At 44.4% G+C, this 9,831-nt stretch overlaps 42 non-coding genes across 42 annotated transcripts; all 42 read left to right on the forward strand.

The window, feature by feature from the left end:
* Positions 1 to 8: 8 nt before the first annotated feature.
* On the forward strand, positions 9 to 127 carry LOC144398009 (5S ribosomal RNA). Its single transcript, XR_013460156.1, has one exon. It is a non-coding gene; the product is annotated as a 5S ribosomal RNA (ribosomal RNA).
* A 116-nt stretch (positions 128 to 243) lies between these two features.
* On the forward strand, positions 244 to 362 carry LOC144396390 (5S ribosomal RNA). The gene has a single exon (XR_013458536.1). It is a non-coding gene; the product is annotated as a 5S ribosomal RNA (ribosomal RNA).
* Positions 363 to 478: 116 nt separating this feature from the next.
* Positions 479 to 597, forward strand: LOC144401734 (5S ribosomal RNA). Its single transcript, XR_013463669.1, has one exon. It is a non-coding gene; the product is annotated as a 5S ribosomal RNA (ribosomal RNA).
* Positions 598 to 714: 117 nt separating this feature from the next.
* LOC144396391 (5S ribosomal RNA) lies at positions 715 to 833 on the forward strand. Its single transcript, XR_013458537.1, has one exon. It is a non-coding gene; the product is annotated as a 5S ribosomal RNA (ribosomal RNA).
* A 116-nt stretch (positions 834 to 949) lies between these two features.
* Positions 950 to 1,068, forward strand: LOC144397544 (5S ribosomal RNA). Its single transcript, XR_013459690.1, has one exon. It is a non-coding gene; the product is annotated as a 5S ribosomal RNA (ribosomal RNA).
* Positions 1,069 to 1,185: 117 nt separating this feature from the next.
* On the forward strand, positions 1,186 to 1,304 carry LOC144399392 (5S ribosomal RNA). Its single transcript, XR_013461537.1, has one exon. It is a non-coding gene; the product is annotated as a 5S ribosomal RNA (ribosomal RNA).
* Positions 1,305 to 1,420: 116 nt separating this feature from the next.
* LOC144401736 (5S ribosomal RNA) lies at positions 1,421 to 1,539 on the forward strand. Its single transcript, XR_013463671.1, has one exon. It is a non-coding gene; the product is annotated as a 5S ribosomal RNA (ribosomal RNA).
* Positions 1,540 to 1,656: 117 nt separating this feature from the next.
* On the forward strand, positions 1,657 to 1,775 carry LOC144398010 (5S ribosomal RNA). The gene has a single exon (XR_013460157.1). It is a non-coding gene; the product is annotated as a 5S ribosomal RNA (ribosomal RNA).
* A 116-nt stretch (positions 1,776 to 1,891) lies between these two features.
* LOC144389965 (5S ribosomal RNA) lies at positions 1,892 to 2,010 on the forward strand. Its single transcript, XR_013454015.1, has one exon. It is a non-coding gene; the product is annotated as a 5S ribosomal RNA (ribosomal RNA).
* A 116-nt stretch (positions 2,011 to 2,126) lies between these two features.
* On the forward strand, positions 2,127 to 2,245 carry LOC144389967 (5S ribosomal RNA). The gene has a single exon (XR_013454016.1). It is a non-coding gene; the product is annotated as a 5S ribosomal RNA (ribosomal RNA).
* Positions 2,246 to 2,362: 117 nt separating this feature from the next.
* Positions 2,363 to 2,481, forward strand: LOC144392381 (5S ribosomal RNA). The gene has a single exon (XR_013455774.1). It is a non-coding gene; the product is annotated as a 5S ribosomal RNA (ribosomal RNA).
* Positions 2,482 to 2,597: 116 nt separating this feature from the next.
* Positions 2,598 to 2,716, forward strand: LOC144401737 (5S ribosomal RNA). The gene has a single exon (XR_013463672.1). It is a non-coding gene; the product is annotated as a 5S ribosomal RNA (ribosomal RNA).
* Positions 2,717 to 2,833: 117 nt separating this feature from the next.
* Positions 2,834 to 2,952, forward strand: LOC144399488 (5S ribosomal RNA). Its single transcript, XR_013461634.1, has one exon. It is a non-coding gene; the product is annotated as a 5S ribosomal RNA (ribosomal RNA).
* Positions 2,953 to 3,068: 116 nt separating this feature from the next.
* LOC144397555 (5S ribosomal RNA) lies at positions 3,069 to 3,187 on the forward strand. The gene has a single exon (XR_013459701.1). It is a non-coding gene; the product is annotated as a 5S ribosomal RNA (ribosomal RNA).
* A 117-nt stretch (positions 3,188 to 3,304) lies between these two features.
* Positions 3,305 to 3,423, forward strand: LOC144396392 (5S ribosomal RNA). Its single transcript, XR_013458538.1, has one exon. It is a non-coding gene; the product is annotated as a 5S ribosomal RNA (ribosomal RNA).
* A 116-nt stretch (positions 3,424 to 3,539) lies between these two features.
* On the forward strand, positions 3,540 to 3,658 carry LOC144401738 (5S ribosomal RNA). The gene has a single exon (XR_013463673.1). It is a non-coding gene; the product is annotated as a 5S ribosomal RNA (ribosomal RNA).
* A 117-nt stretch (positions 3,659 to 3,775) lies between these two features.
* LOC144396393 (5S ribosomal RNA) lies at positions 3,776 to 3,894 on the forward strand. Its single transcript, XR_013458539.1, has one exon. It is a non-coding gene; the product is annotated as a 5S ribosomal RNA (ribosomal RNA).
* Positions 3,895 to 4,010: 116 nt separating this feature from the next.
* On the forward strand, positions 4,011 to 4,129 carry LOC144398150 (5S ribosomal RNA). The gene has a single exon (XR_013460297.1). It is a non-coding gene; the product is annotated as a 5S ribosomal RNA (ribosomal RNA).
* Positions 4,130 to 4,246: 117 nt separating this feature from the next.
* On the forward strand, positions 4,247 to 4,365 carry LOC144392392 (5S ribosomal RNA). Its single transcript, XR_013455785.1, has one exon. It is a non-coding gene; the product is annotated as a 5S ribosomal RNA (ribosomal RNA).
* A 116-nt stretch (positions 4,366 to 4,481) lies between these two features.
* Positions 4,482 to 4,600, forward strand: LOC144401739 (5S ribosomal RNA). The gene has a single exon (XR_013463674.1). It is a non-coding gene; the product is annotated as a 5S ribosomal RNA (ribosomal RNA).
* Positions 4,601 to 4,717: 117 nt separating this feature from the next.
* Positions 4,718 to 4,836, forward strand: LOC144398011 (5S ribosomal RNA). The gene has a single exon (XR_013460158.1). It is a non-coding gene; the product is annotated as a 5S ribosomal RNA (ribosomal RNA).
* A 116-nt stretch (positions 4,837 to 4,952) lies between these two features.
* LOC144389968 (5S ribosomal RNA) lies at positions 4,953 to 5,071 on the forward strand. Its single transcript, XR_013454017.1, has one exon. It is a non-coding gene; the product is annotated as a 5S ribosomal RNA (ribosomal RNA).
* Positions 5,072 to 5,187: 116 nt separating this feature from the next.
* On the forward strand, positions 5,188 to 5,306 carry LOC144389969 (5S ribosomal RNA). Its single transcript, XR_013454018.1, has one exon. It is a non-coding gene; the product is annotated as a 5S ribosomal RNA (ribosomal RNA).
* A 117-nt stretch (positions 5,307 to 5,423) lies between these two features.
* Positions 5,424 to 5,542, forward strand: LOC144392414 (5S ribosomal RNA). Its single transcript, XR_013455807.1, has one exon. It is a non-coding gene; the product is annotated as a 5S ribosomal RNA (ribosomal RNA).
* Positions 5,543 to 5,658: 116 nt separating this feature from the next.
* On the forward strand, positions 5,659 to 5,777 carry LOC144401740 (5S ribosomal RNA). Its single transcript, XR_013463675.1, has one exon. It is a non-coding gene; the product is annotated as a 5S ribosomal RNA (ribosomal RNA).
* A 117-nt stretch (positions 5,778 to 5,894) lies between these two features.
* Positions 5,895 to 6,013, forward strand: LOC144399489 (5S ribosomal RNA). The gene has a single exon (XR_013461635.1). It is a non-coding gene; the product is annotated as a 5S ribosomal RNA (ribosomal RNA).
* A 116-nt stretch (positions 6,014 to 6,129) lies between these two features.
* LOC144397566 (5S ribosomal RNA) lies at positions 6,130 to 6,248 on the forward strand. Its single transcript, XR_013459712.1, has one exon. It is a non-coding gene; the product is annotated as a 5S ribosomal RNA (ribosomal RNA).
* A 117-nt stretch (positions 6,249 to 6,365) lies between these two features.
* LOC144396394 (5S ribosomal RNA) lies at positions 6,366 to 6,484 on the forward strand. Its single transcript, XR_013458540.1, has one exon. It is a non-coding gene; the product is annotated as a 5S ribosomal RNA (ribosomal RNA).
* A 116-nt stretch (positions 6,485 to 6,600) lies between these two features.
* Positions 6,601 to 6,719, forward strand: LOC144398151 (5S ribosomal RNA). The gene has a single exon (XR_013460298.1). It is a non-coding gene; the product is annotated as a 5S ribosomal RNA (ribosomal RNA).
* A 117-nt stretch (positions 6,720 to 6,836) lies between these two features.
* On the forward strand, positions 6,837 to 6,955 carry LOC144392425 (5S ribosomal RNA). Its single transcript, XR_013455818.1, has one exon. It is a non-coding gene; the product is annotated as a 5S ribosomal RNA (ribosomal RNA).
* A 116-nt stretch (positions 6,956 to 7,071) lies between these two features.
* On the forward strand, positions 7,072 to 7,190 carry LOC144401741 (5S ribosomal RNA). Its single transcript, XR_013463676.1, has one exon. It is a non-coding gene; the product is annotated as a 5S ribosomal RNA (ribosomal RNA).
* A 117-nt stretch (positions 7,191 to 7,307) lies between these two features.
* Positions 7,308 to 7,426, forward strand: LOC144398013 (5S ribosomal RNA). The gene has a single exon (XR_013460160.1). It is a non-coding gene; the product is annotated as a 5S ribosomal RNA (ribosomal RNA).
* A 116-nt stretch (positions 7,427 to 7,542) lies between these two features.
* On the forward strand, positions 7,543 to 7,661 carry LOC144389970 (5S ribosomal RNA). Its single transcript, XR_013454019.1, has one exon. It is a non-coding gene; the product is annotated as a 5S ribosomal RNA (ribosomal RNA).
* A 116-nt stretch (positions 7,662 to 7,777) lies between these two features.
* LOC144397523 (5S ribosomal RNA) lies at positions 7,778 to 7,896 on the forward strand. Its single transcript, XR_013459669.1, has one exon. It is a non-coding gene; the product is annotated as a 5S ribosomal RNA (ribosomal RNA).
* Positions 7,897 to 8,013: 117 nt separating this feature from the next.
* Positions 8,014 to 8,132, forward strand: LOC144392436 (5S ribosomal RNA). Its single transcript, XR_013455829.1, has one exon. It is a non-coding gene; the product is annotated as a 5S ribosomal RNA (ribosomal RNA).
* A 116-nt stretch (positions 8,133 to 8,248) lies between these two features.
* LOC144401742 (5S ribosomal RNA) lies at positions 8,249 to 8,367 on the forward strand. Its single transcript, XR_013463677.1, has one exon. It is a non-coding gene; the product is annotated as a 5S ribosomal RNA (ribosomal RNA).
* Positions 8,368 to 8,484: 117 nt separating this feature from the next.
* On the forward strand, positions 8,485 to 8,603 carry LOC144397577 (5S ribosomal RNA). Its single transcript, XR_013459723.1, has one exon. It is a non-coding gene; the product is annotated as a 5S ribosomal RNA (ribosomal RNA).
* Positions 8,604 to 8,720: 117 nt separating this feature from the next.
* LOC144392447 (5S ribosomal RNA) lies at positions 8,721 to 8,839 on the forward strand. The gene has a single exon (XR_013455840.1). It is a non-coding gene; the product is annotated as a 5S ribosomal RNA (ribosomal RNA).
* A 116-nt stretch (positions 8,840 to 8,955) lies between these two features.
* Positions 8,956 to 9,074, forward strand: LOC144401743 (5S ribosomal RNA). Its single transcript, XR_013463678.1, has one exon. It is a non-coding gene; the product is annotated as a 5S ribosomal RNA (ribosomal RNA).
* A 117-nt stretch (positions 9,075 to 9,191) lies between these two features.
* LOC144398014 (5S ribosomal RNA) lies at positions 9,192 to 9,310 on the forward strand. Its single transcript, XR_013460161.1, has one exon. It is a non-coding gene; the product is annotated as a 5S ribosomal RNA (ribosomal RNA).
* Positions 9,311 to 9,426: 116 nt separating this feature from the next.
* Positions 9,427 to 9,545, forward strand: LOC144389971 (5S ribosomal RNA). Its single transcript, XR_013454020.1, has one exon. It is a non-coding gene; the product is annotated as a 5S ribosomal RNA (ribosomal RNA).
* Positions 9,546 to 9,661: 116 nt separating this feature from the next.
* LOC144389972 (5S ribosomal RNA) lies at positions 9,662 to 9,780 on the forward strand. The gene has a single exon (XR_013454021.1). It is a non-coding gene; the product is annotated as a 5S ribosomal RNA (ribosomal RNA).
* Positions 9,781 to 9,831: the final 51 nt, after the last annotated feature.

Here is a 9,831-nt window from a genome sequence, read left to right on the forward strand (position 1 = left end):
ATACAGTTGCTTACGGCCATACCTCTCTGGCTCTGCCTGATCTCGTCTGATCTCAGAAGCTAAGCAGAGTAGGGCCTGGTTAGTACTTGGATGGAAGACCGCCTGGGAATCCCAGGTGCTGTAAGCTTTTTCATTTCGATCTGTAAAAGACACAGAGAAGGCCTTAGAAAGTGACTCCATTTCTTTGTCAAAACTACAAAACCTTTGACACATTTTAAAAGATTAGGAAGAGGACATACAGTTGCTTACGGCCATACCTCTCTGGCTCCGCCTGATCTCGTCTGATCTCAGAAGCTAAGCAGAGTAGGGCCTGGTTAGTACTTGGATGGAAGACCGCCTGGGAATCCCAGGTGCTGTAAGCTTTTTCATTTCGATCTGTAAAAGACACAGAGAAGGCCTTAGAAAGTGACTCCATTTCATTGTCAAAACTACAAAACCTTTGACACATTTTAAAAGATTAGGAAGAGGACATACAGTTGCTTACGGCCATACCTCTCTGGCTCCGCCTGATCTCGTCTGATCTCAGAAGCTAAGCAGAGTAGGGCCTGGTTAGTACTTGGATGGAAGACCGCCTGGGAATCCCAGGTGCCGTAAGCTTTTTCATTTCTCTCTCTGGAAGAAATCGAGAAGGCATTAGAAAGTGACTCCTTTTTCATTATCAAAACTCCAAAACCTTTGACACATTTTAAAAGATTAGGAAGAGGACATACAGTTGCTTACGGCCATACCTCTCTGGCTCCGCCTGATCTCGTCTGATCTCAGAAGCTAAGCAGAGTAGGGCCTGGTTAGTACTTGGATGGAAGACCGCCTGGGAATCCCAGGTGCTGTAAGCTTTTTCATTTCGATCTGTAAAAGACACAGAGAAGGCCTTAGAAAGTGACTCCATTTCATTGTCAAAACTACAAAACCTTTGACACATTTTAAAAGATTAGGAAGAGGACATACAGTTGCTTACGGCCATACCTCTCTGGCTCCGCCTGATCTCGTCAGATCTCAGAAGCTAAGCAGAGTAGGGCCTGGTTAGTACTTGGATGGAAGACCGCCTGGGAATCCCAGGTGCCGTAAGCTTTTTCATTTCTCTCTCTGGAAGAAATCGAGAAGGCATTAGAAAGTGACTCCTTTTTCATTATCTAAACTCCAAAACCTTTGACACATTTTAAAATATTAGGAAGAGGACATACAGTTGCTTACGGCCATACCTCTCTGGCTTCGCCTGATCTCGTCTGATCTCAGAAGCTAAGCAGAGTAGGGCCTGGTTAGTACTTGGATGGAAGACCGCCTGGGAATCCCAGGTGCTCTAAGCTTTTTTATTTCGATCTGTAAAAGACACAAAGAAGAACTTAGAAAGTGACTCCATTTCATTGTCAAAACTCCAAAACCTTTGACACATTTTAAAAGATTAGGTAGAGGACATACAGTTGCTTACGGCCATACCTCTCTGGCTCCGCCTGATCTCGTCTGATCTCAGAAGCTAAGCAGAGTAGGGCCTGGTTAGTACTTGGATGGAAGACCGCCTGGGAATCCCAGGTGCCGTAAGCTTTTTCATTTCTCTCTCTGGAAGAAATCGAGAAGGCATTAGAAAGTGACTCCTTTTTCATTATCAAAACTCCAAAACCTTAGACACATTTTAAAAGATTAGGAAGAGGACATACAGTTGCTTACGGCCATACCTCTCTGGCTCTGCCTGATCTCGTCTGATCTCAGAAGCTAAGCAGAGTAGGGCCTGGTTAGTACTTGGATGGAAGACCGCCTGGGAATCCCAGGTGCTGTAAGCTTTTTCATTTCGATCTGTAAAAGACACAGAGAAGGCCTTAGAAAGTGACTCCATTTCTTTGTCAAAACTACAAAACCTTTGACACATTTTAAAAGATTAGGAAGAGGACATACAGTTGCTTACGGCCATACCTCTCTGGCTCCGCCTGATCTCGTCAGATCTCAGAAGCTAAGCAGAGTAGGGCCTGGTTAGTACTTGGATGGAAGACCGCCTGGGAATCCCAGGTGCTGTAAGCTTTTTCATTTCGATCTGTAAAAGACACAGAGAAGGCCTTAGAAAGTGACTCCATTTCATTGTCAAAACTACAAAACCTTTGACACATTTTAAAAGATTAGGAAGAGGACATACAGTTGCTTACGGCCATACCTCTCTGGCTCCGCCTGATCTCGTCAGATCTCAGAAGCTAAGCAGAGTAGGGCCTGGTTAGTACTTGGATGGAAGACCGCCTGGGAATCCCAGGTGCTGTAAGCTTTTTCATTTCTCTCTCTGGAAGAAATCGAGAAGGCATTAGAAAGTGACTCCTTTTTCATTATCTAAACTCCAAAACCTTTGACACATTTTAAAATATTAGGAAGAGGACATACATTTGCTTACGGCCATACCTCTCTGGCTTCGCCTGATCTCGTCTGATCTCAGAAGCTAAGCAGAGTAGGGCCTGGTTAGTACTTGGATGGAAGACCGCCTGGGAATCCCAGGTGCTGTAAGCTTTTTCATTTCGATCTGTAAAAGACACAAAGAAGAACTTAGAAAGTGACTCCATTTAATTGTCAAAACTACAAAACCTTTGACACATTTTAAAAGATTAGGTAGAGGACATACAGTTGCTTACGGCCATACCTCTCTGGCTCCGCCTGATCTCGTCTGATCTCAGAAGCTAAGCAGAGTAGGGCCTGGTTAGTACTTGGATGGAAGACCGCCTGGGAATCCCAGGTGCCGTAAGCTTTTTCATTTCTCTCTCTGGAAGAAATCGAGAAGGCCTTAGAAAGTGACTCCTTTTTCATTATCAAAACTCCAAAACCTTTGACACATTTTAAAAGATTAGGAAGAGGACATACAGTTGCTTACGGCCATACCTCTCTGGCTCCGCCTGATCTCGTCTGATCTCAGAAGCTAAGCAGAGTAGGGCCTGGTTAGTACTTGGATGGAAGACAGCCTGGGAATCCCAGGTGCTGTAAGCTTTTTCATTTCGATCTGTAAAAGACACAGAGAAGGCCTTAGAAAGTGACTCCATTTCATTGTCAAAACTACAAAACCTTTGACACATTTTAAAAGATTAGGAAGAGGACATACAGTTGCTTACGGCCATACCTCTCTGGCTCCGCCTGATCTCGTCAGATCTCAGAAGCTAAGCAGAGTAGGGCCTGGTTAGTACTTGGATGGAAGACCGCCTGGGAATCCCAGGTGCCGTAAGCTTTTTCATTTCTCTCTCTGGAAGAAATCGAGAAGGCATTAGAAAGTGACTCCTTTTTCATTATCAAAACTCCAAAACCTTTGACACATTTTAAAAGATTAGGAAGAGGACATACAGTTGCTTACGGCCATACCTCTCTGGCTCCGCCTGATCTCGTCTGATCTCAGAAGCTAAGCAGAGTAGGGCCTGGTTAGTACTTGGATGGAAGACCGCCTGGGAATCCCAGGTGCTGTAAGCTTTTTCATTTTGATCTGTAAAATACACAGAGAAGGCCTTAGAAAGTGACTCCATTTCATTGTCAAAACTACAAAACCTTTGACACATTTTAAAAGATTAGGAAGAGGACATACAGTTGCTTACGGCCATACCTCTCTGGCTCCGCCTGATCTCGTCTGATCTCAGAAGCTAAGCAGAGTAGGGCCTGGTTAGTACTTGGATGGAAGACCGCCTGGGAATCCCAGGTGCCGTAAGCTTTTTCATTTCTCTCTCTGGAAGAAATCGAGAAGGCATTAGAAAGTGACTCCTTTTTCATTATCAAAACTCCAAAACCTTTGACACATTTTAAAAGATTAGGAAGAGGACATACAGTTGCTTACGGCCATACCTCTCTGGCTCCGCCTGATCTCGTCTGATCTCAGAAGCTAAGCAGAGTAGGGCCTGGTTAGTACTTGGATGGAAGACCGCCTGGGAATCCCAGGTGCTGTAAGCTTTTTCATTTCGATCTGTAAAAGACACAGAGAAGGCCTTAGAAAGTGACTCCATTTCATTGTCAAAACTACAAAACCTTTGACACATTTTAAAAGATTAGGAAGAGGACATACAGTTGCTTACGGCCATACCTCTCTGGCTCCGCCTGATCTCGTCAGATCTCAGAAGCTAAGCAGAGTAGGGCCTGGTTAGTACTTGGATGGAAGACCGCCTCGGAATCCCAGGTGCCGTAAGCTTTTTCATTTCTCTCTCTGGAAGAAATCGAGAAGGCATTAGAAAGTGACTCCTTTTTCATTATCTAAACTCCAAAACCTTTGACACATTTTAAAATATTAGGAAGAGGACATACAGTTGCTTACGGCCATACCTCTCTGGCTTCGCCTGATCTCGTCTGATCTCAGAAGCTAAGCAGAGTAGGGCCTGGTTAGTACTTGGATGGAAGACCGCCTGGGAATCCCAGGTGCTGTAAGCTTTTTTATTTCGATCTGTAAAAGACACAAAGAAGAACTTAGAAAGTGACTCCATTTCATTGTCAAAACTCCAAAACCTTTGACACATTTTAAAAGATTAGGTAGAGGACATACAGTTGCTTACGGCCATACCTCTCTGGCTCCGCCTGATCTCGTCTGATCTCAGAAGCTAAGCAGAGTAGGGCCTGGTTAGTACTTGGATGGAAGACCGCCTGGGAATCCCAGGTGCCGTAAGCTTTTTCATTTCTCTCTCTGGAAGAAATCGAGAAGGCATTAGAAAGTGACTCCTTTTTCATTATCAAAACTCCAAAACCTTAGACACATTTTAAAAGATTAGGAAGAGGACATACAGTTGCTTACGGCCATACCTCTCTGGCTCTGCCTGATCTCGTCTGATCTCAGAAGCTAAGCAGAGTAGGGCCTGGTTAGTACTTGGATGGAAGACCGCCTGGGAATCCCAGGTGCTGTAAGCTTTTTCATTTCGATCTGTAAAAGACACAGAGAAGGCCTTAGAAAGTGACTCCATTTCTTTGTCAAAACTACAAAACCTTTGACACATTTTAAAAGATTAGGAAGAGGACATACAGTTGCTTACGGCCATACCTCTCTGGCTCCGCCTGATCTCGTCAGATCTCAGAAGCTAAGCAGAGTAGGGCCTGGTTAGTACTTGGATGGAAGACCGCCTGGGAATCCCAGGTGCTGTAAGCTTTTTCATTTCGATCTGTAAAAGACACAGAGAAGGCCTTAGAAAGTGACTCCATTTCATTGTCAAAACTACAAAACCTTTGACACATTTTAAAAGATTAGGAAGAGGACATACAGTTGCTTACGGCCATACCTCTCTGGCTCCGCCTGATCTCGTCAGATCTCAGAAGCTAAGCAGAGTAGGGCCTGGTTAGTACTTGGATGGAAGACCGCCTGGGAATCCCAGGTGCTGTAAGCTTTTTCATTTCTCTCTCTGGAAGAAATCGAGAAGGCATTAGAAAGTGACTCCTTTTTCATTATCTAAACTCCAAAACCTTTGACACATTTTAAAATATTAGGAAGAGGACATACATTTGCTTACGGCCATACCTCTCTGGCTTCGCCTGATCTCGTCTGATCTCAGAAGCTAAGCAGAGTAGGGCCTGGTTAGTACTTGGATGGAAGACCGCCTGGGAATCCCAGGTGCTGTAAGCTTTTTCATTTCGATCTGTAAAAGACACAAAGAAGAACTTAGAAAGTGACTCCATTTAATTGTCAAAACTACAAAACCTTTGACACATTTTAAAAGATTAGGTAGAGGACATACAGTTGCTTACGGCCATACCTCTCTGGCTCCGCCTGATCTCGTCTGATCTCAGAAGCTAAGCAGAGTAGGGCCTGGTTAGTACTTGGATGGAAGACCGCCTGGGAATCCCAGGTGCCGTAAGCTTTTTCATTTCTCTCTCTGGAAGAAATCGAGAAGGCCTTAGAAAGTGACTCCTTTTTCATTATCAAAACTCCAAAACCTTTGACACATTTTAAAAGATTAGGAAGAGGACATACAGTTGCTTACGGCCATACCTCTCTGGCTCCGCCTGATCTCGTCTGATCTCAGAAGCTAAGCAGAGTAGGGCCTGGTTAGTACTTGGATGGAAGACAGCCTGGGAATCCCAGGTGCTGTAAGCTTTTTCATTTCGATCTGTAAAAGACACAGAGAAGGCCTTAGAAAGTGACTCCATTTCATTGTCAAAACTACAAAACCTTTGACACATTTTAAAAGATTAGGAAGAGGACATACAGTTGCTTACGGCCATACCTCTCTGGCTCCGCCTGATCTCGTCAGATCTCAGAAGCTAAGCAGAGTAGGGCCTGGTTAGTACTTGGATGGAAGACCGCCTGGGAATCCCAGGTGCCGTAAGCTTTTTCATTTCTCTCTCTGGAAGAAATCGAGAAGGCATTAGAAAGTGACTCCTTTTTCATTATCAAAACTCCAAAACCTTTGACACATTTTAAAAGATTAGGAAGAGGACATACAGTTGCTTACGGCCATACCTCTCTGGCTCCGCCTGATCTCGTCTGATCTCAGAAGCTAAGCAGAGTAGGGCCTGGTTAGTACTTGGATGGAAGACCGCCTGGGAATCCCAGGTGCTGTAAGCTTTTTCATTTCGATCTGTAAAAGACACAGAGAAGGCCTTAGAAAGTGACTCCATTTCATTGTCAAAACTACAAAACCTTTGACACATTTTAAAAGATTAGGAAGAGGACATACAGTTGCTTACGGCCATACCTCTCTGGCTCCGCCTGATCTCGTCAGATCTCAGAAGCTAAGCAGAGTAGGGCCTGGTTAGTACTTGGATGGAAGACCGCCTCGGAATCCCAGGTGCCGTAAGCTTTTTCATTTCTCTCTCTGGAAGAAATCGAGAAGGCATTAGAAAGTGACTCCTTTTTCATTATCTAAACTCCAAAACCTTTGACACATTTTAAAATATTAGGAAGAGGACATACAGTTGCTTACGGCCATACCTCTCTGGCTTCGCCTGATCTCGTCTGATCTCAGAAGCTAAGCAGAGTAGGGCCTGGTTAGTACTTGGATGGAAGACCGCCTGGGAATCCCAGGTGCTGTAAGCTTTTTTATTTCGATCTGTAAAAGACACAAAGAAGAACTTAGAAAGTGACTCCATTTCATTGTCAAAACTCCAAAACCTTTGACACATTTTAAAAGATTAGGTAGAGGACATACAGTTGCTTACGGCCATACCTCTCTGGCTCCGCCTGATCTCGTCTGATCTCAGAAGCTAAGCAGAGTAGGGCCTGGTTAGTACTTGGATGGAAGACCGCCTGGGAATCCCAGGTGCCGTAAGCTTTTTCATTTCTCTCTCTGGAAGAAATCGAGAAGGCATTAGAAAGTGACTCCTTTTTCATTATCAAAACTCCAAAACCTTAGACACATTTTAAAAGATTAGGAAGAGGACATACAGTTGCTTACGGCCATACCTCTCTGGCTCTGCCTGATCTCGTCTGATCTCAGAAGCTAAGCAGAGTAGGGCCTGGTTAGTACTTGGATGGAAGACCGCCTGGGAATCCCAGGTGCTGTAAGCTTTTTCATTTCGATCTGTAAAAGACACAGAGAAGGCCTTAGAAAGTGACTCCATTTCTTTGTCAAAACTACAAAACATTTGACACATTTTAAAAGATTAGGAAGAGGACATACAGTTGCTTACGGCCATACCTCTCTGGCTCCGCCTGATCTCGTCAGATCTCAGAAGCTAAGCAGAGTAGGGCCTGGTTAGTACTTGGATGGAAGACCGCCTGGGAATCCCAGGTGCTGTAAGCTTTTTCATTTCGATCTGTAAAAGACACAGAGAAGGCCTTAGAAAGTGACTCCATTTCATTGTCAAAACTACAAAACCTTTGACACATTTTAAAAGATTAGGAAGAGGACATACAGTTGCTTACGGCCATACCTCTCTGGCTCCGCCTGATCTCGTCAGATCTCAGAAGCTAAGCAGAGTAGGGCCTGGTTAGTACTTGGATGGAAGACCGCCTGGGAATCCCAGGTGCTGTGAGCTTTTTCATTTCTCTCTCTGGAAGAAATCGAGAAGGCATTAGAAAGTGACTCCTTTTTCATTATCTAAACTCCAAAACCTTTGACACATTTTAAAATATTAGGAAGAGGACATACAGTTGCTTACGGCCATACCTCTCTGGCTTCGCCTGATCTCGTCTGATCTCAGAAGCTAAGCAGAGTAGGGCCTGGTTAGTACTTGGATGGAAGACCGCCTGGGAATCCCAGGTGCTGTAAGCTTTTTCATTTCGATCTGTAAAAGACACAGAGAAGGCCTTAGAAAGTGACTCCATTTAATTGTCAAAACTACAAAACCTTTGACACATTTTAAAAGATTAGGTAGAGGACATACAGTTGCTTACGGCCATACCTCTCTGGCTCCGCCTGATCTCGTCTGATCTCAGAAGCTAAGCAGAGTAGGGCCTGGTTAGTACTTGGATGGAAGACCGCCTGGGAATCCCAGGTGCCGTAAGCTTTTTCATTTCTCTCTCTGGAAGAAATCGAGAAGGCATTAGAAAGTGACTCCTTTTTCATTGTCAAAACTACAAAACCTTTGACACATTTTAAAAGATTAGGAAGAGGACATACAGTTGCTTACGGCCATACCTCTCTGGCTCCGCCTGATCTCGTCAGATCTCAGAAGCTAAGCAGAGTAGGGCCTGGTTAGTACTTGGATGGAAGACCGCCTGGGAATCCCAGGTGCCGTAAGCTTTTTCATTTCTCTCTCTGGAAGAAATCGAGAAGGCATTAGAAAGTGACTCCTTTTTCATTATCTAAACTCCAAAACCTTTGACACATTTTAAAATATTAGGAAGAGGACATACAGTTGCTTACGGCCATACCTCTCTGGCTTCGCCTGATCTCGTCTGATCTCAGAAGCTAAGCAGAGTAGGGCCTGGTTAGTACTTGGATGGAAGACCGCCTGGGAATCCCAGGTGCTGTAAGCTTTTTTATTTCGATCTGTAAAAGACACAAAGAAGAACTTAGAAAGTGACTCCATTTCATTGTCAAAACTCCAAAACCTTTGACACATTTTAAAAGATTAGGAAGAGGACATACAGTTGCTTACGGCCATACCTCTCTGGCTCCGCCTGATCTCGTCTGATCTCAGAAGCTAAGCAGAGTAGGGCCTGGTTAGTACTTGGATGGAAGACCGCCTGGGAATCCCAGGTGCCGTAAGCTTTTTCATTTCTCTCTCTGGAAGAAATCGAGAAGGCATTAGAAAGTGACTCCTTTTTCATTATCAAAACTCCAAAACCTTAGACACATTTTAAAAGATTAGGAAGAGGACATACAGTTGCTTACGGCCATACCTCTCTGGCTCTGCCTGATCTCGTCTGATCTCAGAAGCTAAGCAGAGTAGGGCCTGGTTAGTACTTGGATGGAAGACCGCCTGGGAATCCCAGGTGCTGTAAGCTTTTTCATTTCGATCTGTAAAAGACACAGAGAAGGCCTTAGAAAGTGACTCCATTTCTTTGTCAAAACTACAAAACCTTTGACACATTTTAAAAGATTAGGAAGAGGACATACAGTTGCTTACGGCCATACCTCTCTGGCTCCGCCTGATCTCGTCAGATCTCAGAAGCTAAGCAGAGTAGGGCCTGGTTAGTACTTGGATGGAAGACCGCCTGGGAATCCCAGGTGCTGTAAGCTTTTTCATTTCGATCTGTAAAAGACACAGAGAAGGCCTTAGAAAGTGACTCCATTTCATTGTCAAAACTACAAAACCTTTGACACATTTTAAAAGATTAGGAAGAGGACATACAGTTGCTTACGGCCATACCTCTCTGGCTCCGCCTGATCTCGTCAGATCTCAGAAGCTAAGCAGAGTAGGGCCTGGTTAGTACTTGGATGGAAGACCGCCTGGGAATCCCAGGTGCTGTAAGCTTTTTCATTTCTCTCTCTGGAAGAAATCGAGAAGGCATTAGAAAGTGACTCC

The sequence above is a fragment of the Gasterosteus aculeatus genome, chromosome 2 (genome assembly GCF_964276395.1).
Source record: "Gasterosteus aculeatus chromosome 2, fGasAcu3.hap1.1, whole genome shotgun sequence".
Classification (NCBI taxonomy): Eukaryota; Metazoa; Chordata; class Actinopteri; order Perciformes; family Gasterosteidae; genus Gasterosteus; species Gasterosteus aculeatus.